We start from the raw sequence: 27,137 nt of genomic DNA, 5'->3' as shown, positions 1-27,137 counted from the left end.
TTGTAAGTTGTAAAGATTGTGAAGACCTCAGAGGCAAATGAATGCTTTGTGATATTAGGCTATAAGTCCACATTTTAGCTGCATTACCACACAATGATAAGGTTACTTGTTATTCTTTGTAACATGATTCACAGAACAGGCTCGTTTTAAGTCCATATCTTTATGGTCTTTTCAGTATAAGGTTACTTGCCAGGTGTGGGAGAAAAGACCCTCACCTGGGCAGATGAGCTCACATCCTCTCCCAAGCGGTTCAGTAACTACCAGTAGTCAAATGAGTCTGATGTGGTAGATTTGTGCAAATTTAAACAATATATAATAAACAGAGCTGCTCCTGTTGCAACTGCCATTTGCCATTATGAAAAGTAAAATGCATACTTACATGAATAAATGTTTACAATGATTGAAATAAATGCTTGATGACAGTTAAGGATTAGATGGTGAGTGAAATATGAGTAAATGATTAGCATGATTATAGAATGTAACTAAGTAATCATCAGTTAGTAAATATATGATAAAGTCTTCTCACACAAGCTATATATTCTGTACATATATACATATACATACACAGTATGTGTCAAGTGTAGGAGCTGTAACCATTCATAGTTACCACCTATTGGTTTTTATTTGGTCACTCGGTGACGGTGAGGATTTGAAACATGACCATGTGATGATATCTTCAATAAAGTTTTGAGGCTATAAAAGAAGGCCAACATGCTGTAAACTGCAGTAAGCTAAATAAATGAGAACTAGGGAGAAATAAAAGTGAGAAGGTTTTTTTTTTTTTTTTGCATGAATTCGTCTGGAGTCTAAAGTACAGATATTTCTAAGACAGTATTTGAAAAGAAGAAAAGAAACAAGAGAACAAGAGAGAACAACCCCAAAGCATTTTGCTTCTATCAAACAGAACTCTTGTCTTGCTAATTCAGATTTTTGGTCAGAGATTGGGTGAAACAGGTGTCAGCTGACGGCCTTATTGCAACGTTTGACCCCGCAGGTTCAAATACTTCTTAATAGAGTCGGTCTAATGAGTATGGAGCTGCTGGACCAGGACAGATGGAGTTTTTCCAAAGAACGGTTAACCCTTGCAGCTGTGAGTGTGCAGTAATTAGAGACAGAAACCTCGTGGATATGAGTGACCTTTGAGGATTGTGGTCAGACAGCACTGGGGAGGTAAGACATTTCTCTGTTAAATTACAGTAAACTACTGGCTGCTATTGTTTCCAGCATGAAACTGTTATTCTACAGTATATGTACTCTCTAACAACAGCTATAATGTAAACATTTTGGTACTGTATAATTTTTAGGTTGGTTGCCATGATACTCTTATTTTGGTGTTGCTTCTGTAATCCACATAACCAGTTTATTTTTGTAAAATGTAGAACTGTAGTATGTAAAGTGAAAAGCCTGAAAATTGCTAGCACAGAAATGACTTGGACAAGTGAAGGCCTAACAAAATGAGTCTTTTATTAAAGTCAATGCAGTATCCAGCACATTCAGCACCTGACAAATTTCAAATTTAATTTAATTTTTATAGAATGCATAAAACACAGTCCATAAAAACACCCTTCCTCATGCTGAACAGGCTCTCAGTCTGCATGCCCAAGCCCATTTACCCTGAATTCACTTCCTTTTTTTCTTGAACTATGACACGAGATGCCTATATGAAAATAAATGTATTCCATTCAGTAGCTAATGCACTTCAAATAATACAATTATTGTAAAATACAATCCAAAAATAAATCCTAAAAATCAATGATGTCAAACAGGTTCTCAACAATTTGTATACAACTCACAAATCATACTTAATGCACTTTGCCTTCAGTATCTTTCATGAGTTATGATAATGTGCAATAGAAAGCAAATGGAAGAACAAGCCTGGAACTGCATTAATGAGACTACTGGACTGAATTGTACAGAACTTAACAGACCATAATACTGAGACTTGTTACCTTGAAATAACATGACCATCTGATTGCAGTGTGGCTCCTTTGTGAAAGTGAGGTTCAGTGTGGAAACGTGTCTAAAGCCCCACTCAGAGTCCATGAGGAGCCACATGTAGACCACCACCGTCCCCTCGCTGGCCTTTGGTCCTCTCTTGGGGTTGACACCAATGAAGCGCCTGAATGTGTAATAACAGAGATGGATATATTTGGGATGGTAAGTAAAATTGTCTGCACATAATGCATTCACCAGATAAAAATTCTAGGATGGTTTCTCATGAATATCACCTCTGTGTCTCATCACTAGGCAACAATGATCTTGTTTTATAAACTATTTTATCATTATGAGAAATGAAACATGATAACAAGTTTTCCCACCCCAGATGGGGAGAAAGCAACATGTGAAACAGCTCAACAACAAATGGTGAACAAGAACCTCGTCCCTAATGTTGATTTTGCTACAAATCAACAGAGGATCACATCTGACCTCGGACGTTTGATTAGGTTACAAATGAACATGAGTTAAATGAGAATGACCAAGCTAGCTAACTCAATTTCGTTTGCTGATCCAATGAAATCCAGTCCTGTGGCTATGAAGATCAAATAAATCGACATGTTACTGGCAACGTGGTTTAACAGAAAGATAGCAGCTACAGGGGAGATGCTAGCTAGCGTTGCATGCATGCTAGCATCATGCTGTTAACAGAAAAAGGAAAAGTAAATACAATATAAATTCAGCACAGAATGAGAAAACAGGGTAACACTGACTTTGATAAAAGCAAAGTTACCTTGCTAAGTAAAGCACAGGAGCAGGATGGATGTGGATGAATGTGGATGGAGGAGGCTGCGCCGTGTCTGTTGTCCAGGAGGACAGCATCAACATGTACAATACTCAACTGCATTTATGAAGAATAGTACATTAGTGTACAAAATGTCCTGTACCTTTACAGCATTTTTTGCAGTATATACACAGAAAGCACCAGACTATCTAAACATTTATACTTGCCTATCTTTCCTTATTTGAAGAAAACTGGGCTCTTCCATTGGATCTGAGATGTTAAATGTTCTCTGTGGAGGTTTTGTGTAAACCCACTTTCACTGTCTGTATGTTTTCAAAGTTGAATTTTCAGAATATTTGGAAACTTGGATTGTTTACTTACTTATTCTTCTTCCCTGTCTTTTGCTATTTTTCTCTGTATGCTAAGGTCACCAGCTGCAGCGTGGTTCAGAGTGAAACCTACAGCTGGAATGGGTATGGTGTTACATGAACACCTATTGTGTGTGTGCTTACTGAGACACAAGGTCATTTTAGCACTGCTCTAAAGCAAATGCAGTGCTAAAAACTCCACAAGGTTGAGAAATACACACTGTTTGTAACTGTAGGTATGAGAAATACCTGCTTGTAGCCATGCAGATAACAATACAGTCATTTTTACACACTGAACACTGTGCTGCCGTGTCTAGAATAAATAGGCTGGCAGATGTATGAGTGGTATAAATCAATGTATTTTTGTATGTTTATGTTTGTACCCAACTATGATTATCACTGGGTAATACCTACATGTGCTGTATGTGGTTATCAGTGTAGTCATACTGGCTTTATGAGGCCAAAATCAGAATTGATATATTTGGGATTTTGAAAAATCTGATAACTAATCATTGGCCAATATTCGTTTTTTCACATAAGCATAACAAATACATGGATAAGTTCCCCTAAATGTTGTTCCTAAAGAATTGTGACCTTGTTATTGTTGTATTGCTGCTTTCAGGAAATGAACACTTCCTCTCCACCACTGATCAACAAATTGATTCACATCTTTTTATACTGTGCTGTAGCATGACATCTGTCTGTGTGCTCATACGCTGTATATCTATGTATACACAACCCGTGTATACCTGCCACGACACCTCTGCCCACCAAAAGGCAGGACTGAAACCTGCTTTCATGCTGCTTCAATGTGCATTCCTGTGCAATATTTATAAGGGACTGTGCTTGTGCATGGAGGCATCTATCAGTGGGCGCTGGTGTGCACATAGCTAGCTGTACATGTGTGCATGTGTGCATGTTCATGGCCCTGCAAGGTAGGTTTTACAGCTGGTGTCGGCCCACAAGTTCAGAGAGGACAGCTGATCCCATGTGATGGGGCAAGTTTTCAAAGATGACAACCTTGTTAAAATGCATTGCAGGGGCTCGATGGGAATAAATAAAACTGGCAGAAGAAAGGAGAGGATTGTGGGAGAAAAAAATCAGCACACTGACATGCAGTTTGTCTAACAATGTACCACCTGCTGGGGTTTTTAAAGATTAAAATGTCTGAGGTTCATTTTTTTTTTGTTTCTCCTCATTAGGACATGTCTTGTGTGACTTCTCATTGTCAAGAGCGTTTGATACTGTTACATTTTGTTCTTCTTGATAACAATTTGCATTTTTCTTTGGTGAAACATCTTGTCCCAATGTGTCACTACAAAGGATTGGTTCCTTTTTTTCTGAGATCCTTTTTCTGTTGCACTTTTCCTTCCCATTGTACTGCCAAACCCAAGTTCCCACCCTGCTGGAATACAGGATGTTATCTGTGTACCACACTGTGTCCTCACTATATGAGAAGAGGGAACTAAAAGGAGATATGCACCATGTGGTTGCACTTAATCTTTCAGTGAAGAACACGTACGGTGCACTGTATGGACCCTCTACCAAAGAACAAAAGATGTCATTATATTGGTGTATGCAGGTGAAGATAAAATGAAATAAAATCAAAAGGTCATCAGGACCTCATTGGAGAAACACGACGGCAGAGATAGGAAAGGCAACAAGAGGCCTGCTGCCTGCACACGTGATAATCAAAGCAGAAAACACAACTGCTGTCACTGATTCAAAGACAGCAACGTGCTCTAACTGTGGTGGGCCGAAGTAGAGCCTAGGCTACATTAGCCCTGTTTTTGGAACAACCTGAAACTGTTGGTTCGAGCTGGGAGAGGACTGCGAACGCTGGAGCGGCAGCATGCAGGAGATGCCTTTGAACATTTGGCTCGCTACGCCACAACTAGAGAAAAAAGCAAACTGTCCTTCAAGTGGGGGGATCGGAGCTTGTTGGCACACTTTCTACTCGTGTGGAATTCTCCAAATGTATTTATCTACTGAGATTAACATCGAGATCAAGAGAAGGCTTAAAGTCTCGGGCATTTCATCTCTGTAACATCTTTGATTAAAAAGTTATTAGGCAGCAAAGGTACCCTGAAAAACCAAGCACCAACTGTGAGGTGTGCTGTCACTCTGCATATGCTGGGTTCACCTTGTATTTTTTATTGGATTTCTTTGTGTTAAACCTTTAATTTCTTAATAGCTGTCTCTGTATACACCATTCACCATGATTACATTTGAAATGTCATCTTGTGAGGGAAAGCAGATTTTGTTTGAAAATAAATTATTTAGCTGTGTGCATGTGTATGAGTTGCTTTTAATCTCACATTTCAAAATATAAAGACAAGTTGCTTCTCATTTCAAAGAATCTAAACATTTATTTTCAAATGATCAAAAAAAACTTGTTTTATTTCTTCTGTCATAAATGATAAAAAGAGAAAATCAGTGAGCCATCAATAAGCAAAGAAAATCAACAGCACTACAAGAAAGTTTGCAATCTTACCATTTAATGCACTGTTTTTCAGCAGACCGCTCAACATTTTTTGTGGTAGCTGCCTGTCACACCCTCTGCCTCATCCTGGAAAGGACTTCTCTCTGTGTGTCTTTCTGTCTGTATTGGGCTCCATTGCAGGAGTGTGATCAGGTGTGATCAGGTGTGCAGGTGTCGGGCAGCCAGCGGTTAATCATCTGCGGTCTTCTCTGCTTTAAATACTGGGCCTCAACTCCACAACACCGCCAGATCGTAGACTCAGCTACACAGTCAGTCTTGTTCCAGCCCATGACCAGTTGATCTCCCTGGCCATTAAGAATGACAAGCATCTCTATGACTACAGCCGGGTTAATGCTGTCAAAAGAAAAAACACTGTTACATCAGCATCCCAGCAGTGTTCATTTCTGAGAAACCCCGAGCTTTCCCCAGCCCTTACTGGAAATCCAGGGGTGAAGACAGAGACTGAGCCCCTCAATACCCCACTTGATGCCAAAGCTTTAAACAACTGCTAGGTCGGTATCCCACCAAACGGTCCCCATTACTCTGCGGATATATGGTAATCGTCAGGAGAATATTACTGACTCCCCCTCTGGTCCCTGGTTTCAGACCCGTAATCAGCACATCGACTGGCCTGCATATGCAATGATGCCATAGAGAAGTACATCCCTGATTCCCTCATGGCAGGAGTAATTCATCCCTCCTCCTCTCCGGTGGTTGCTGGTTTCTTTTTTGTTGACAAAAGCAATAGTACTGCTGTTTGTTATCACCATGTGCTTACATTTAGGCAAATCCCTAAACAGTTTTGTTATATTCACAGTATATCGACCTGAAGATTCAACTAGTATTAGCTGAATCGTCTGCCTACCACTGTGGTAACCACAAAGACCTCTTCCTGTGCTTCAGCGACCAGTCTGCTTCGTTTCTGCTTGTGCTCAGTTACGTGGTCAACTCCTGTGTTTGTGCTCAGGTGATTCCAGTCACCTGCCCTCATCTGTGCCCTGCTTGTCTGCTCTCCCTGAGAGACCGGGTGTGGAAATCCTGCCACTCCACCCTCGCCTGGACCCAGTCCGTCAGTAGAAATCTCAGACCACCCAAACCCCAGAAATCAAAGGTTAATCCTTCAAAATTTGCAATTCCTTGCAAAAGAATGTGGTCTACAACATTCTGCAACAGCCAGCTTCCACCACTGGGAGCAGACGAGACATTATCATTTCCAGAAGAACATTTTACATCCGTGTTTCTGTCAGCTCTCTGGAGCTGAATAGATCATTTTAACATAGTGGCCATTTTCCTCTGACACCACACTGAGACTGACAGTTATGAAAAGGATAACTGCTGTTCCTGGTTGCAAGTGATATTACAGTGGTTGTCGTCATATGGCCTTTTTCAGGTTCTGACCTTCAACCACAAATTAAAAATAAAAAATCGGTTTGCAAAAAAAACTTCCCAATAAAAGTCAGCGTTCCTCCATTGATGCACATTCACACACTGATGACACAGCATCGGGAGCAATTTGGGGTTCAGTATTTTGCCCAAGGACAGTCTGTGGACATACTGAACCTTCATGCAGTTCATCACTCGCCTTTTCACAATTTTCAACCAGACATGAAAGAGCTCACACGGCGAGACTGTCCCAAGTACATTACACAAAGTTTCAACTTGAGCATAACTCAGAAACGTAAAACTCAGTAAAGTGCAGAGTGATGACACAGATCTGAACCTTCATTCACTTTTTGTGTGGTGAGTCTTGCTCCACCTTGCTTGTAAACGACTGAGCCTTTCGAGGATGTACGCCTTTAATACCCAGTCATGATACTATCACCTGTTAACAATCAACCTATTTACCTGTGGAATGTTCCAAACAGGTGTTTTTGGAGCATTCTTCAAGTCTTTTGTTGCTCCTGTCCCAGCTTGTTTGTACGGAGCCCCTAAAGTGTCATGAAGAAAAAAAAAAAAATCTCGTGCGCACGAGATACTAAAACGTGCGCACGAAATACTAAATCGTGCGCATGAGATACTAAAACGTGCGCACGTTTTAGCTAAATCGTCCGCATGAGATACTAAAACGTGCGCTCAATTTAATGCACATTTATACAGACAGGTAGCAACAACAATAGACAGCCGGGCTCCGTTCACGACTGAATCTGATTTTAATATTTACAGTACTTTCCGCACTATAAGGCGCACCTAAAAGCCTTTAATTTTCTCAAAAACCGTCAGTGCGCCTTATAATCTGATGCGCCTTTTATATGGATCAATATTGGTTAGTCATGGTTGAGAAATTAAAGGCTTTTAGGTGCACGATTTAGTATTTCATGTGCATGTTTTAGTATCTCGTGCGCACAATATTTTTTTTTTTTTATGACACTTTAGGGGCTCCGTATGTTTGAAATGTGTTGCAGGCTTGTGTATTTATAAAAAGGTTTATCAGTTTGAACATTAAATGTCTTTGTAATATAGTACAAGTTGGAAATAGTTATTATAGGTAAAAGTATTTGTAAATCATTGACTCTGTTTTTATTTCCCAACTTTTTTTGGAATTAAGGTTAAAAATTATGATTTAATTACCAGAATATGTGAGTAATCAATACTATTACAATACTATAATATATAGACTTAACTGTAAGCAACACTTACTAGACAATTCTACACAAGTGATACTATTCTTGATTAGTGTGTTCCTCACTAGAAACACAGTTCTTCACTAGTCCTGACACTCAAGTGCTGTACCGAGTTTAGTGGCACAATAGCCCACACTTGATTTTTTTTAAACTGTTTTTATTTGAGTGTTAAATGCACATTATAAATTCATTTGTGTTGCAGCACTAAACAATAAGAAGGAATTGTTAGTTATAAATCATAAAGGTGGAACACAGTATGACATGTCACAGGCATTTTGGTAGATTTATAACTATGCTTGTCAGAATGAATCTAAAATACACTGAATGATTGAGGACAGATGTCTGACTGACTGACTGCATGATGATAGGAAGAAATATTGTAAAATGTAAATTTATTTAATTTACGCAAGCAAATACTGGTTCTCAAGGCAGTAATGCTAGAGAATGATGATAAAGTGAGTGACTGAAGAAAAGAGAGTGTACCTCATATTAATTTATACAATAACTGTCATGTCACTCCATACGACAATTTTAGGCCCTGATATCACAAATTAGTCAATAAATTATTTTTCCAATCCGAAATAAAAAAAATACCACATCTATAATTTACTTTGAAAAAACAAAAAAAACAATATTTTTCAAGCTTATATGTCAGCCACACATAAACGTAGGGAATCTAACAAGCCGTTATCATCGCTTTCCCAATGATCAGCAACTAAAAAAAACGTGGATCGTGAAGATCCAGAGGGACAGTGCGGCAAATTTCAAATTAAAACTATTCGATAACCCATTAGCTACCGTCAGACAACAGTAAACGTTTGCATTCAACCACCGTCTGACTAACATACCATTGATATGTGTAACATAACATGAAGGAAAGGCATTAATTAATCCTGAAATATCAACACACATCATGGACACATTTATTATAGCCTGGAAGTGAAATGGACTGGCAATGTAACATCTTCTGTCTTTCTGTCTCTCCACTCGACCTCAGAAATGTTCTGGTTAAGTCAGTAACGTTATTTGGCACTGTGCACACTGAAACACATTTATGTGTAATGTTCACACACATTACATCCAACACAAAAATCTGTTTCAAGCACTTCAGCAGTGAGTGTTTTGTGTGGCATGAAGAGGCTGGCGAGACTTTCCTGCTTCATTACATTATGCTACATTACATCGCAAGCTTGATTTCATCCAGTGCATATTACTTCCAAGTTTAATGCATGCAAGATGTGTGTTGATATTTCAGCATTAATTTATGCCTTTCCTATTGTATTGTGTATCACTATCAAACAGTATTGTTAGCTAGGAAGTGGTTGAATGCTAAGGTTAGCTGTTGTCCAGCAGTAGCCAATCAAATAACTGGGTTATCAAATATGTTGTTTGGCCTGATGTTCCTCAGTTTTTTACTATCCATTGTCTTTTCAGTAGCTGGTCAATCAGGAAGCTGTGAACTTACAACACTTTGTCAGATTCCCTACGTTTATATGACAGCAGTACGACAGTATCCTTTTGTTGACAACATTTGAGCTTCCCAGCCTCAGTGTGACATCAGAGGAAAATGGCTGCTGTATTATAGTCCATGCTGCCTTCTCAGGAACAGGATGTCGGAGTATTACACTAGTATGCTTCCAGAGAAGGCATCCAAGCCTTTAAAAGCCTAAAAGAAAGCTATTTCGAAAGCCATCAAAAGCAGCAAGAAGAGTAGGCAAACCAGGAAGGAGAGCTACACCATGTAGTGAAAGGTGGCTGACACCAGCACCTCCTCCAAGACAAGGCCATGGACGTCTTCAACTTGAAACAGGATGAGAAAAAGGTTGAGAACCACTGGTGTAGGTGTATGTCTGTCGGTGCCTCTTTGTGTGTGATGTGTGAAGATGCACATACTGTGTGCACATTTTAAAGATAGATTTTAAATGATTTTGAGTTGTGAGTTTGGGAATTACGGCCGTGAAATTGAGTGAGACTGAGATGGGAGATCGAGCCAGCAGTTCCATCAGGAAACACAGCTAATTCCAGAAGTGTACACCATGGGATTAAGAGATGCAAATTAGAGATTAGAGGACATGCCGAGGGTGGAGGAACAAAGTCAAATGCCAGCCCATTCTTTTCACACTACTGGATGCTGTCCGCACAAGGTCCCAGAGAACCCCTCCCCAGCAACGGAAGTAATTCAGGAGGAAATCAAAAATGGTTTCGCTCCACTTGTCTCATGGACAGTCTTGCTAATAACCATCTTGACATTGCTGAAGTTGCCTTTCTCCACCCCACTGTGACAGAAGACCATCTCTCTGAGCACTCTGATGTGCCGTGGTGTGCCTGACACACACAAGCACAATTATTCAGAGGCCCTGGCGAAGAATAAAGATCTTAGTGTGGATGTTAATCATTCATGGTTCTTTTAGGTGTTTTAGTGATTGAATGTTAACTACCTGTTTTGTTCACAGTGGGTCAAGTTAACACCTATTTATCCATGTTTAGTGGACAGTAAGAGCTGGGGTTGTATCAGCTTGAAGGCTCTGCATTGCTTTTAACAACACACAGAGGTGAAACCGCCACTAATGTCGACCTGCTGATCAAACACAGCATTGCGAGGGGACTAGGAAGGAGTACTGCAGAGTTTATTTAGTCCAGTAATGCACTGAGTTAATTAGCAACACTATATTAGAGAAAAGACCTTGCTGGGGAATGTCTCTGTCTCTGTAGTTGTATGAAGTGCTATCTTTCACTGTATCATTCCTTCTGTCACTCACGCTGGTTGAACTGAGCTCAAGACATGCTGTGGGTTTTATTATAGTGTTATTTCATTAAAGATGCAAGTGCAGAGCCTCTGCAACCGGTTTTGGTTGACAAAGAAAACAACTGTGCTGTTTGGAAATACTTTACATTTGAAGCAAGTGAGCAAGGAAAGGCAAAGTATGCAAGCAAGCCCATATGCAAGTGATGCTACAGAGCCGTGCTAATGAGAGGTGCTAACACAATAAATTTAGCAAAGCACCTGAAGGACAGACACACTCACCTCTGTAAAGAATTTCTATACTTTGATGACAACTCCCATTTCACTGAAGCTTTAAACAAGATGGCCCAGTAAGCTGCTGTTGATGTTTTATTGAAGTGTGTTGTCCTGTTGTTGGCTGAACAGCTATTTGTAATTCTCGAAGCGAAGTAAATCCTCCTCAAAGCTATCAGGCCTGAGGAATCTCAGACTGCAGGGTTTCAGTTGTAGGTAAAATGTTATGGTCAGAAGTAACTTAACAGTAATTACACTACACTGAAAAGTCAAAGTCCTGTATTCAATACCTCACGTAAGTAAAAGTATGTAAGTATTTTCAGCCAAATGTACTAAGTTTATCAAATGTAAAAGTACCAGTTAACAGCTGTAGATGTTTAGGGTTGAGCTAATTTTAACTAATAGGTGACTCGCTGTTTGTATTTTTAATCTACAGCAATACATCATATTCTAAATGTGTCTTTTAACTAAAGTCTAACAATTTGATGCTCTCAACACTGTTAATTTTTCCATGTCCATCAAAAATGATGGGTGAAATGCACAGAATAATTTCCCAGTCTTGGGATCAATAAAGTAAATAAAATAAAAAATATATACATATTCAAGTCCATGTCAATTCCAGTATCAGGACAAGGATACCTCCCCCCCAGGACTGCGCATCGGCAGTTGATCTCAGTCCAGTTTATTGCCACTGGAGACACTCATTTCTCTTATGCTCATTTTGCTCATCCTCTTCCTCTTCTGTTCGTCCTCCCTTACCTTTCCTCCACCACCCCCTAAAAACATGCCTTCTGTCTCTTGATCAGAGTAATTTATGCGAAAATGGTGGGACGTCCGTACCACTGCCAAGACAATTACACCGGTGGCTCCAGAAACCATGTTTGAAAGTGTTCCAGATCTGGTGGAGCCTGGCGGGGGGGGCAGAGACAAGGCCAGTGCTGGGGGAACGAGACACAGTTTGAGCACACTGAAGATTTTCTGATGATCCACACACAATGTTGACAACCAAGGATGGAGTTGAATTGCAGCCATATGAAGCACAGCTATTATAGAGTCTCTGCCTGGCTCACTCAAGGGAGAGGGGCTGTGGAGGTCAAGCAGGGATCATTAAATTTTGCTGCAGCTGCTTATCCGCCCAGAGAGGAGAGACTGAGATGAGGAGAAGAAAAAAAGCAAGCCAAAGCAAGCCCCTTGTATGTGATCCCAAGTGACATTTACTAACATGAACTGATTTTTTCAGATTATTAGAGGACCGGCTTATGCATTGAGGTTGGAGAAAAATATTAAAAAATATTAAAGTTTATTAATGTCAAGACGTCAAGATTCCATCAAGTTGTAAATCACAGAAAACATTCCACACATCTGTGGCATTATACATGTACATGAAGTGTATGATTGATTCCATTGAAGCACTGGCTTTAATAAAAGCATGTGACAGGGGAGAGGTCAGTGAAAGTTGGTGATGCTATTGTGAAACCATCATGTTCATACAGTGAAAGGCACCATTATATCTGTTATATCCAGCTTTACATAATGCAGTCTTTGCAAGAAACTACAGCTGTTAGCTGTCAAATAAAATGATCTATTAACCTGAATGTTTTCCATAAAATGTGTCTTCCTAGTAAAACTGCATACTACAGATGAATTCATCCATACACTAATATGGATGGAACGCTCCAGAAACACCTGTTTGGATCATTCCACAGGTAAACAGGTTGATTGGTAACAGGTGATAGTGTCATGACTGGGTATGAAAGGGGCATCCTGGAAAGGCTCAGTGGTTCATGATGGATGGATGGAGCGAGCACATGTGAACACACAACTGGATGAAAGGTATTACTACATGGGATCTGGAACACTTCAACTCATCAAACACAGTTTGTTTGCAAATGATTGCACTCTGTTTTTACTTATGTTTCCATCTTTTTATGAATCTGAGCTCTTATATAACATTAAATACAGAGACACCTCTGTCTAGAACAGCTTGAAGTCAACTCTAAAGTCATCTATTTTGTTTCATGTTTCTGTGTTTTTTTCAGTAAAAAAAAGAGTCTTGATTTATGTGCTCATCCATTCTCCTTATTTCATCTTCTCTGCATCATGCTAAGATTACACTCAGTTTGAACTGATGTTTTTTTTTTTAATATTGGGGAGAGGATTGAAGCAACCTTTATGGCTGTCTTCTTCCCTTCATATATCCATTTAATTTTATTTATTTATGTCTTTTACCAAAATCTCTTACTAGGCAAACCTTCATCCATGTTCTCTAGTCAAGTCCACTACCGCCATTAAAGGACAAGTGCGCATAATTTAGTAGTCAGGTTGCAGATTGCAACCACCAAAATATGGGCCAGGCCAGGCGTATGTGTGTATGTATGTATGTATGTATTTATGTATGTATGTATGTATGTATATAGAGCACATGAAAAACATGAGCAAACATGAAAGAAAGCTCATACGGTGAGACAGTCCTAAGCACATTACTCAAAGTTTCAACTTGAGTAAAACTAAGAAACATAAATGCAACTCAGTAAAGTGCATCAAATCCCCTGTGGTGTGACATTACATCATATTGTGTGACAGGTTTTGTTTGTCACTTCATATGACCCATCTGTCACACCATATGATTTGAACTGTATTTTCCTGCAAATTGAATAATTATTCACTTGAGCCTAATTAATTCTTGTATTTTATAATAAATAGCTACGTTTAATCTATGTTTTGTTGTTTTTCTTTTACATTTTTTTGTCTATGATCACATGAAAAAGATCTATACCTTCTCCACTCGGGGAAATCTATAATTAGATGTTTCATACTCACATGTGTGCTTTCCTTTAGTTTTGTCAACTTGAGGCAGATACAGAAGAAAGATGACAAGGTGTTTTTTGTTTTGTTTTTCTTAAACTGTTTGACTGTTTATCCAGGCAGTCTTTCACAAAGTGAACCTCACCCCATCATTGCTTGTGGAGGCTGAGATTTCAAGGATGCATCTTTCACACCCAGTCATGATACTATCATCTGTTACCAGTGAACCTGTTTACCTGTGGAATGTTCCAGACAGGTGTCCACGGGACTTCCAGACACCTCTCTCTGACCGAGGTCCAAATCTATCCAAGTTGACAGTAGCTCATCTGAGGGACGCTCTCAGGCAGTGTAACATCCACTTCCATGGCTCAGATAAGAGAGCAAAACTTTTCTAACTGCTCAAGGAGTCTCTTCAGAACACCACTCTCCCTTCTGTTTGGAGTACTTCCTGGTTCGCCCAGCCTTCCACATCAGCCCTTTTAAAAGGCCGGGTCATATTAAACCCCACTCAAGCTCTGCCTGTTACAGACCGGTCTTCCCTTTTTCACCCAACTTTCACCTTTCTTCTTCTCTTGCGTCCTGGATAACCACCTCAGTTTACTTCTTATATTTCTTATGACTTGGTCTTAGTTATGCACTTTATCAGTATTACATCTTAAAATCTACGTTTCTTATTTACTATTTATTAGTTATTTATTTGTCTATTTTACCTCTACATTTTTAACTTTCTTAAAGCTTTTAATTTGTATGCATTATACCTGCTTTTATCTTTTATTTATTTATTGATTTTTACTTTAGTCTTTTAGTTTTTAGCTTCAGTGTTTCCTCATGGGGGGCCTCCACACTGGGGTGTATGCCCGGTCTGCCCACGGGGGCTGTTGCCTTGGAGGCCTCCTGGGCCCGAGGGACTTGGGTGGCTCTGCATTAAGTGCGGAGTCTGCCCCTGTCCATCGGCGTCTGGGTGGTCTCTGTGGCGGTGCTCCTGGTGGCCGCAGGCTGTGGCGCTTCCCGGTGTGGATGGCTCCCATAGGTGTTTCCTCACATGGTTCCTCAGTGCCCTGCCATGTCTCAGCACTGTGTGTGTGTGTGTGTGTGTGTGTTTTGTGAGTGTTTGTGTGAGCGCATGTGTGTATATCTGGAAGTGGGATATTGTCTGTCATATTATGCTTTTATTCTCTCTGTTGTTGTATTCTTTTATCTTGTGAAGCACTTTGTGTTGCATTTTAAATGGATGAAAAGTGCTATATAAATAAAGTTTGATTGATTGATTGATTGCGTCAACCTTTCCTAACCTGTCTACTACGGCCACCTCAGCTTCTCCCACCTTAATACCAGTCGGCTCAGCCTCTCAGACCAGTCCCCCCACAGCGACCAACAATGACGTCATTAGCCAAAACCCGCTCTTTCCTCCTGTTTCTTCTTTTCCCAACAACAAACATAATCTGTTCAGCTTTTCTGGACAGCAGGTCAGAGCTGGATGACTACTTGTCCCTGATCCTAGATCTGGCCCTGCGATTCGGTGGTTATGGTTTTTACACATACCACACTCTCTTCGGTGCCAAGGTGCCAGCCGCCTGCAGCAATATAATCTAGGGATTTACTGGGAACTGTAGACCCGGAGCTCTATCGCCGTGTTTTTCCCTCGCTCCTCTCTGTAGTGCGACTTTTGTGTCACACCATTCCATCAGCCACAGAATGCACACCCACCACCTCTCTGCCTCAACCTCCCAAAAAACAACCCCCACCACCACAACCTGCCCCCCTGCAGCTACCACCCCAAAACTAGCCCACACCCGGATAACCACCTCAGTTATCTTCATCAAAGTGCCACCCTTTCTCTTTCCCTCCTTGTTCTTTTTCCTGTGCTGTTCATTTTTCTCTCCTCACTGCTCGGCGATGTGCACTTCACACACTGACTGACTCTTGTGTTGCGTATATCTCTGCAACTGGTCATGTATAATGACTTGCTGATATCAGACCATCATCTTAAAGTAGGTGTGTGTCACAACTGAACTAGGACTTGAACCCAAATGCACGACTCAGGAGACAAAGTACAAATAAACAATCTTTAATGACAAAGTATCAAATTAAAGTCACTCTTTACAGAGGAAAATACAAACTACACTAATAACCAAGGATCGCTCTGAAGGAGGAAAAATGAACCGAAATCAGTCTTTCGAGGAAGGAAACTGTGACAGGGAAAAAGGTAACGCAAAGTATCAAAGTAAAACAAGGCAAGACTGTGGCAATAAACAAGATGAAGGTCACCAGGAATTCACTCAGTGCTCCTGATGGCCAATCTGTGGTGTTACTGTGTATTTTATTGACCATTTAAAAGAAAAGGTTTGAGGAACCACAACTCTTCAGCCTATGGACCTAGGAGACATGGGAATGGGCCTTTATAAAACCCATGCAGAGGTGGAGAACATGTAAACTGCAGAGAGGCAGGCCCGACTGGTCCATGGATTAAACGTTCACGTTCTGTTCCAACCTGTCTCTCTCTGTTACTGTCAGTCTTGACATATGTTACCTGTCTCTCAGTGTCTGGCTGCTTGGTGAACAGCAACACCAGCAGCATCGTAATACAACATATGGAGTTTATTGCTGTGATACCACAGTGCTAACCACTAAGCCCCACCATGGAAAACTTTACAGTGCACGAACACAGGAAAGACTGCATGATAGCACTTTCAAGTTTTAGTTATTGGAGAGATTGTGCACACAACAGAAATAAGTGAATATACGTGCATTTTTTATTTGAACATTTCCTTGAAAAAAATAGCAAGTTTTAAACAAATTGTTTCATCTATATTGAGCAGTTTAATCTATGTCATTTACCACAAAGTATTACTCGTCCAGATTTGCATTTACTCTTCCTTCATTTGAATCACTTCAATGTTAAAACACCTCCCAATCACCTATTCTCTCTTTGCCCACCATGTTGACCCCCATGTGCCCCGAGCTTATTAAACATACGGTCGTGGTGTAGTTTTTACATTTCAAGAGCATGGTAAAAGATGTTTGAGGTGGGGGTGTTTGATTTGTTTGAGGAATCAGACACATGGTCATAGGCCTTCATCAAGCCACATCTGGGGAGGTAGCCACCCACTGCCTGCTGCTGCTGCTGCCTGTAACCCCTGATCACACAGCCAGAAGCCTGCAGGCTGCCAGTTAATGGGTCACACATTTCTCTGTGTATGAATGTGTGCGCTTGTGTGTATAAAGCCAGCTTATTATCTTGTAAGAAGGAGTTTTGATCATGGAGTGTGCAGGAGGTCTGCACAGGTTCCTGCTGTGTCCAATCAGAGTACAAAGGGAGAAAGGACGAAGAGGGCCATCCTTGACCACCAAGACACATCTCAAGCCCCAGAGGGATGTACAGTGAAAAGCCTCTCAATCAATGTGGAAGTAAAAACTGATTTCAGTCCTGGGTTTTGAAGTTTAATGGTGAGGCTTAACTTTAGATCAATTAAATTAAACGTGGTTCATAGATTGTGCCTTTGAGAAAAGAAGAACAATACCATGTGTTGACAGGACTTATTTACTTATTTATAAATTAGTATAAATATTATTTATAATATACTTATTTATAAATAAGGAAAAAGTTTTAATGCCCCCCAACATCTCATTTCCATAAACTGAAACAAAGTGGACTTTACATGCTTCACTGAGCATTGCATTCGACCTCCACTGTTACATACTTTAATTACAGTATTTATTCACATGCCACATTTAGTTTTTGTTCTTCTTGTCACCTTCATGTGTTTCATACGCTTCATTTCTTTGTCCACAGCACTGTCCCTATTTCCTTTATGCAGTCAATATTTCATTTCAAGGTTTATATCCCATTTCAGAACGGTTACTATTCCATTCTATAAACAGATTTTAAAATTGAAATTGAAATGTAATCAATTTTTAATCTGACTTTATTTCATCTATATTATTACCTGTCTGTTTTTATTCTGCTGTGTTGAACAAATGTTGAGACAGTCTTTATATTCTTGGACTGGCTGATAAAACAGATTCTGATTCTGACTGAATGGACTATGTCATGCTGACACATAATCCCACATAAAGATATATGTGTGCACTGTGGCAGCCTGGTTTCTTCCCTTAATGGTAATTAAATTGATCATAACTTATATAACATAACTTTATAAGATAGTCTCTGGTTTTTTTGTTGCTTGCTGGCATGGTACTTTTAAACGCTAATGAACCAGGTTTCTAGCCTTTAGTTTCTGGGCATAGTAGTGATTCTGAATTTTGAAATAATTTTGTAACCAGTACAAAAGCAAACTTGCTACATAGCAATGGCTGTTGAGGGTCATGGGTAATTTAGCGTTCTGCTGTCAAAGACTGACAAATCATTTCTCAGAATTGAAAGACAAACTAATGGCCATAAGAACCATCATTTTTGTGTTATTAAAAAACCTTAAGGTGGAAATGACAGTGAGGAAAATACTCTGGGTGGGGGGACTGCTCATATTGGAGTGAATGGATGGGTGAAGCAACTGTTCACTGGATGGTGGTGGCAGCAATGTGCCAAGTCTGTTCAAAATCTGATGATGAATGAAACATGCAAGCTACTGTACATGGTCTCAGCCGGAGTCTATAGCAACAATAGAAAACCTTGCTCTTTGCTCAATTTTCTGTTGAGACCTGAAAGAATCTTTGTATTAACAAACTCAAGATTAAACACACTTACTGAATAAAGAATCTAAACATACTAATTTATTAATGCTAACGAAATGCCTTTTAATCCAGAAACTCCTCATATGCTGCATTCCCCATGGAGAATAAGGGGAATGTCTGCCATTTCAATTATTTTAATAAGTCATGTGTATGTAGGCAAATAAATAAATACAAATTTAAAAATAATGAAAGCGTCTCACAGTTTTAGAGCCTTTGTTGTGAAACTAATAGATTTTGCACTGTGGACCAGTGTAGCTATTACACATTTTGATGTGAGACTGGGCTGTGTTTGCATTGCCTCTTCTTACTGCGTTGCCTTGTACTTATAGGATCAGTCCAGTCCCCCTGCTGCTTGCTTACTAAGCCCCTGAGCTTATCCTCACGCTCACACTCTCGTCCACTTGTCCTGCTCGGCTCAACTCCGCTATCTCCCATCCAGCTCAGCTCTGCCATCCGCCATTGCCAGTCCACCTTCTGCCTTGTCTGCCATTCTCACTCCCCTTTATGCTTACAATAAACTCCTTTTATATTAATTCTATTGTCTGTGTCCAAGTATTAATCGTAGAGAGTTTCCACCTGTTCTGAAACTAAAACTAATACAACATCAGCAAAGTTTTTACCTGAGATTTGTGTTAATAATTCTGAATGTGTCATTTCAGATGCAACAATAGTATCTGTGAAATCAGGACTGGCACTAATCCAGTTCTATACAGCTCCTACTTTGATGAGGAAATGAAGCTGTCCGGGAGCTTCACTGCTTAAATGACATTTCAAGTTTGTCTGGCAGCAGGAACACTGTTTCCTGACATGAAAATAATGAAATGTAGAGGAGGCTGATGTTCATAGGCAGAGCGACTGGTTTAAAAGAGGAGCCTGGGCTAAGCAATCTGAATGCCATTCACTTCTTCTATTATTAGATGTACTGTAACCCACTGCAGTGTCCTTTACTTTATCTCCATCTGAATAGACTTTAAGCTCCTTGTTGTTATTCCATGATAAAGAAACTGTTAATATATTGTGACTGTTCCATACATACAGTTCATACACCAAACATAGTGCTTTTCTGTTATGTCAAGGTTTCTCTGTCTTTTCTGGTCTGTGAACCTTTTGAAGGCACTGTGATTATTGTGACTATAATTCAAAGAGTCAAGTTGTTGATTAAAGGTAATTCTCATCACTCCTACAGGAGATCAGTAGGAGGACTTACCTCGCCCATTCAGAGGCAATATGACCCCAAGGTTAAGACACAGCACCTTGCTTTTCATTATCATACACTCACTCCCTGTTTGTAACACAGTGAGGATACAGAAAGGCAATTTAAGAAGTTTCTGCATTTTATTATTTTTCATGATTCATTGTAGACACCCATTTCAAACTCCAGCCTAACCCCCACCCTAGGGGGTGGGGGTTCCCAAATTCTGAAAATGTGTGGCTCCCTTCAGACTACAGTGAGACTATTGTGCCCCTAACTGTGATGGAACCAGAGGGAAGTACTGCCAGAGTGGACGTCAATGCAGCTCCAGAACAGACAGAGTGGTTTTATCATGTTTGAATTAATCACACACGCTGCACTGCAGGCATGTGTGATAAAGAAGCCAGTAATTAAAGCCTGCAGTATATTTTAACATCACAGTTCTCCTCTCTCTCTGAATACTACTACTACTACTAATAATAACATTATTATTATTATTATCATCATTATTAGTAGTAGTAATAGTAATAGTAGTAGTATTCATAATTAGAATAATGAAAACTTACATATAAACATGTTTATTATATTTAAATTGGATTGTAATTTATTGTATTTTTAGATTAAACTACATATTTTTGGAACATATTATATTTTGTCAATTTTCTTAAACAATCTGATTAAATTAATAATCTAAGCACTAATTAATGTTATTAAAATACAGTTTGTGATCTAAGGTCCATGAATCCATGTTTGATGAACTGTTAAGCTGAGGTAACTGGGAATGGCCGTGCAGGTCAGTTACTGTGCCGCAGACGATCCAGCAGGGAGAGACAAAAGAAACCAGCCTCTGGATATAGAGCTGCTGCCAGGGCCAGCATCATGTTCAGGATGGTTTTGATACTCCAGAAACTGGTCCTAAACAGTAACCAAGCTTTGATTTGGGCAGTGTTTCTCATATGGAAGTCACAGGATTTGACCGTTTCCTTTAAATGACAAAGATAACACGTTGGTCAAACACTTGGTTACTAAAGGACCAACACATTGCTCTACTCCATCAGAGAGGCTCTCTGGGCCTCTGACAGGGACTTATAGGATCCAAACCAGTCCAAGGCAGACCCTGTTGCTCAACCTATTAAAAAGAATAGAATGGTCAGCAGTGTCAGAGTTGCACCTAGGTCAGGCAGTAAAAGAAATGAACATTCCCCAGCATCGGCAAACAATAAAATATCATTTGAAACCTGAGCCGAGCAGTTTCAGCACTGTGCTTCAATTGAAACCCAGACTGGGATTTTTCTGAGATTTTATTGCTGTCCAGGACCTGTACAAGTTGTTACTACTTTTTCTAAGACCTTGGAAATAAAAGGAAGTTTGAATATAGGTCTGTAGTCACTGGGAAGCAATGGGTCAAAGTTTGGCTTTTTTGAGAGCAGCTGAATAATTGCATGTTTAAAATAATCAGGAATATTCACACACTCCATTGTGAATGGTTGTGTTAGCTCCAGCTGTGTGCCTAAGGAACTAAGAACATCTTTAAAAAGAGGTTGGACAATGTCAAGAGAGCTAGTGAATCCAGAGAAACTGGGCTGAACTGGCTTCACAGAAAAACACGGGCCTGTGAAAGACCAAGCCAAGGACACACTGGACCATGGCGTTAACAAGTTTCACATAAGGTTTTATTTCCCAAAGACATGACACAAGGGAAAATAAGTTCAGGGGAGAAACATGTTAACAGAGGAAAAGGGCCTAAAAGTAACATAACATACATCTTTAAAAAATACAACACTGAACAGAGCAAACTGACCTCCTGAAGCACAGGGGGTCAAAACCAAAAACACATGAGGGGAAGATGGAGACAAGTGCAACAACCCAAACAAGTTAACTTCCATTTTAGTAGAAATATGCATGAATGTCAACCACACACAACCACACCTATCTCAATCAGAACAAAATTACAGAAAACTCTAAAACAGGAGGCAAGCTGAATAACTCATGGGGAAAGAAACAGAGAGCAGATGGCCGCCCACCCAGAGCCTGGTTCTGCTCGAGGTTTCTACCTGCTGAAAGGAAGTTTTTCCTTTCACCAAGTGCTTGCTCATGAGGGAATTGCTGGATCTCTGTAGATAAAGAGTTTGGTCTGTACCTGCTCTATATGGAAAGTGTCCTGAGACAACTTTGGGTGTGATTTGGAAAAATTGAAATTGAATTAAAATTCTACAAATACAGTGTTATCAAAGCCAACCTGTGTTGTTGCTGATAATTTGCTAACCTAAGAAAAACAGTGATGGCCTGGTGTAGTTCTGTAATATTAATTGTAGGGCTGGGGCTGCAGCCCTCACAGGCAATATACCCCTGGTGTACACAAAGAATTTTGCAGTCAGCATTGGAAAATACTGGTACAGAGGGAGGGGCAGGGTTCACTCATCTGTTGTGTGAAGCAACAGCAAGGATGTAATGGAAGTCTGGCACTTGATAATAACTAAAACTTAAAGTGAAACAAGAATGTTATTATATTACCTGCAGCACGCGAGCCCGCAGGGAACAGTCCTGGCTCCCTTCCTCTTCACCCTCTACACTGCAAACTTTCAGAGCTTTCAGTGGTCCGTTGGATTCAGATGCAGCCGTGTTTGATACAGTGTGCCTATAGTAATAGATTTGGCATGTATTTTCAGCTACAATGCCTCTCAAATGCACCACAGCACACTGGAATCCCAAGTATTGCGTGGAACGGCTTGGTGGGTGGTTAGCTGCAGCGCCCGCGGTGCAGTAGGAATGCAACACAGCTGTGGAATCTGCAGGTAAGTGGAACTTTTTTTTTTTTTTTCAAACAACAAAAATTGTTTGTTTTAAAATTAATATTAAATCTACCAGCTCCATGGTTAAGGTTTGGTTATGTTTTGGTAACTCCTGTATAGGGAAAGGGTGTGATGTGTTTGTATAAACAAGGATGTGAGCTGCTATGGACTAAGCTCCATATAGACCACAACCTACTCCCTAAACACTTTGTCTTTGCCTCTCAGAGAACGCAGTCAATGTTTGCACAGGAAACAGGAAAACAATCAGAAAGATTGTTTATAGTCCATAAACAAATTACCCATGCTGTCATTTCTCAGATGAGGACAAATCTCAATTTGTGATGTTCAGGACATTTATAGCTTCTCTGTGCAGTACAAAGACATAGGTAGCACAAATATGTTCATAAATTCCATTCCATAGCGATCTGCCGATGCAACTCCTTTAATATAGGACATGTGCATATGATATTGGTCTATTGACTGCAAGTTCAATTCATCTTAAACCATATACGACAGCTGTCCAGTGGTGGGATAACTATTCAGGTTGTTTTTTGAAGCAAAAGTTCTAATACATTAATTTAAAAGTACACTGTAATAAATTTTCCTGTAAAAAAACGGTAAAGAACTGGCAGCTGAGTTACCATTATGTTACTGTAAAATTAACATAAATTTACTGTTACTCAATTTACAGTTTTGTCCCTGTAAATAAAAAATACAGTGTAAACTGATATTTATTGTAAAATTACTTTCACTGTATTTTACAATTAAATGAATAATAAGTTTGTATTATTCATACATTTCAATAATCTATTAAAAATATGATTTCACACAGTTAAAAAGGCAATTTTGTAAGAAAAACATGTAACAAGACTGTCACTGACTTTAAGTATCACAAAATCTCTGTTTGAACCTGGCCACAAGCATGGAAGGCAAACTGTAATAAAATTAACCTTTTGATATTTCAATCCTGTGAATAAAATCAGAAAGAGAAAATGCAGCCTCTTATTGCACTTTACTTTTATTTGAATGTTAACATGACATGTTAAAAACCTCACATACATAACAGTTGCATGTTAAATTAATAAATTGCATTTTACTTTCATTTGAATGTAGATGACATGTAAAAACTTCACATGCAGAACAACTGTATGTTAAAGGAATAGGCTAAATGGTAAATTGAACCTTAATTTTACTTGAATATAAATGTGGCATTTAAAACTTAACATGCTGAACAAACTGCATGTTAAAAACAGTATTACATGTAAAAATTACATGTTAAAAACAGTACTACGAACACTGTTTGTGTGGAAGTCCAACGACATGCTACGGCTCACTTGAAGACACCAGGGTTCTCAATCCAGCCTGATAACTGATTAATTGTGTCATGTGATGAATATGGGAGTATGCCTCTTACTATGATCACTGGGCAGTGGTGAAAACATCTACTGCATCTGCAATATCAGAGAAATGTCAGAAAATTAATACAAATACAAATACAAATGAATAGGCAATTACAGTACACAATACAAGATAGAAAAACATTTATTCGCACGGGATAAGGGAAATCCGTATTTTACTCTTTACTTTACCGTAAAAGTATTCATGTCTGCAGAAACCATGAATGAATGTTGGTCAGTCTTTTAACTAAACAGCCACCCGAATGCTTCATGCAACATGTTAAAATCACAACATGTTTCTTCTGGAGCAGGATGCTCCCAGACCTTCTACAGGGGACTGGTTTACCAACATGTCAGATTTTTCTCCTCTTATGAGTTTTCAGGTATGTATTTAGTAGGGATGCACGATAACTGTTTTTTAAAACCGATACCGATAACCGATAACTTTCAGCTCCTAAAGGCCAATACCGATAACACACACATATACCTAACATCATGACATCAATACCACAAACAAAACCAACAGCGGCGCACAGTGAGAGGCGGTTGCTACGCAACGTACGTGTTTACTTTCAGAGCCGCTGCGCAGTGAGAGATGCGACAGACGAATAGGCTCATTTTAAATCGATAAAATGTGTTTTAATCACTATTTTATGTCACAATATTGAATGCTTTAGTAGTAGTGTTCTAAGCGGGATAACGTATAATGAACAGGTTCCTATGGAGAAATAAACCCCACCGCTTCGCGTCGGGCTTCTATGTTATTCTGAAGAAAGATACATTAGCCCTTACTTAGACTTATCTATGTAAACAAACTGAAAAAAGGCAGTCCATAGTAAGGCAAGCGCCATCATGTCCATGATTAAATCTTCAATAACCTTAGCCCGTGGGTCATCTTTGGCAAATTTCTTGGATTATTCGAAAGCCTCGTCGATGTGCCTCAGTCCCGGTGGCTTCTTTGCAGCTGCCATGCTAACGTTAGCGTCTTTAGCAGGCCGGTCGTCCTCATACGCTTTCCAAACTCCGTCAAAGCGGTGGTTATGTTTCAGGTGGCTGACCAGGTTTGAAATATTAAAACTCGTGCAATTTCGCGCTCCTAGTGGAACTCGCTTGGAACATTTGTTACGAATAAACAGCGAACTGTCTCCTTCGGAAACTTTGAAGAAGTCTGAACTCTGTTTTCATAAGTATGCTGTGCCGCATGCTGCATTCAAGGTATACGGTACATTCCCTCGTTCCCTTGTTTGGTAGTCGTTCTTTCGGTCGGCCTTTTTAAGTTCATGTTTCTATTCCTTATGTGTAACATGTGTAAAAATGCTGCGAATGTTAATTCAAGTCAGCAACTACCAAAATTATGACCGAGTTATCGAGTTGTTTTCTGGGATGAGGAGGTATTCTTGATTTTCCCCAGTGACATTGAGTTTTTCTGATTATGCCAATGTCACATGAACGCAGCATTCACTGCAGGCCATTCGGGTCTCATAGTGGGAGCGAGGCACTGCCGTGCTGACAAAAACACATATGTCACTGGGGCTGTTCGTCATGATATCGGACTTATCGGAATGACGTCAAAATTTCCTGTTAACGGCCCGATAAGAGAACCACTAAAGAACAACAAAACCAATAAAAATGTCAACAGTGTTAGTTTTGGACCCTGCACACTGTGTTTCAACTGGGTGTTGAATTAGCCTAATGTTAGACGGTAAACTGTATAAGCTATAGAAAGTTTCATTAATTCACTAACAAAATGCAGGTGTCAACAAACGTTAACTTTATAGAAATTAAAATGTGTGTTGTCTGACTATCATTTCTTAAAAATATAGCTACAGTATGCTAACCAAAATCATTCTAGCATGTGCATATGCTGTAAGTTAGGCTACTCATCATCAGTGCTAACAAAACTAATCAAATCAAATCCGACAATAATACAATATGAAATATAAAACAATCAAAGACAGTTTCTACTTACCAAATAAGTAGTAAGATGGAGATGATTGAAGAAGCTGTAGCAAGGTAACAAGCTGTGCACATGTGCAGCTCAGGCAATTTTTTCCCTGAATGCCAAAAATATTGCATGATACTGTTATCGAAGACACTTTAACGGTAAAGTGCTGTATAATAGGAATACATTAGAGTTCAATAAAAAAAAACAGTAAATGAGCTGTAATTTCACAGATTTTCTGTAATATTAACAGTTAAGCACTGTTTATTGAAAAAACACCTTAATACTGTTGAAATTCTGCCGTAAATTTACAGAAATTATTTACAGTGTACTAAAGTACTTAGTCAGTAAAAGCAAAGAATTATTATTAGCAAAATGTACTCACAGATCAAAATTAAAAAATAAATCAACAGCAAAATGTGACTGTTTTATATTTGTATTTGATGCATTATTGTATAAGCAGTATTTTAATGTTGTGGTTGCTTAAGGCGGAGCTACTTTAAACTACTTTATATAAAGTTACTTTAGTCCAGTGGTTTCCAGCCTAGGGCTTGGCCCCCTTCAAAGGATCAGATCTCAGGGATCAAGGGATGATTCATGGGAGACAGATATAGAGGAATAAAAGGAAATATATTTTAATATTCTGCACTTATGTATAGTATTAAGTAAATATCCTTAAATACATTCCACTTATATTTAAACATTGGTATTATATATAACTTATATATATATATATAACTTTCATCACTGATATGTGGTCTGACCTTTAGGGAGAGTAACAGAAAGAAAAGGAAAGGAAAAGTGAGGGGGACACAAAAATGATTTTGTTCTATGAGTTTGATAAATGTTAACTGTATACATGGTAGTCTGACCGTCAGTTGTTGAGAAAAGTTATTCCGGCCAAGGTGTTTGATGGACAGACAGATCAACCCAAGACATATGGATTTTTTTTTTTTTTGCACTCATATTCACTGACAAAGCGCTTTGCAATCGGTCTCATTCACCCACACATTGATGATGATGGAGCTGCTATGCAAGGTCTGTGCATCAGGAGGAAATAAGGGTTCCATGGGCGCCCAGCCATACCTCTGGAGCCACAGTCGCCATATAG

This window comes from Chelmon rostratus, chromosome 9 (assembly GCF_017976325.1).
Source record: "Chelmon rostratus isolate fCheRos1 chromosome 9, fCheRos1.pri, whole genome shotgun sequence".
In the NCBI taxonomy this organism is placed as follows: domain Eukaryota; kingdom Metazoa; phylum Chordata; class Actinopteri; order Chaetodontiformes; family Chaetodontidae; genus Chelmon; species Chelmon rostratus.
This window is presented reverse-complemented; position numbering follows the sequence as displayed.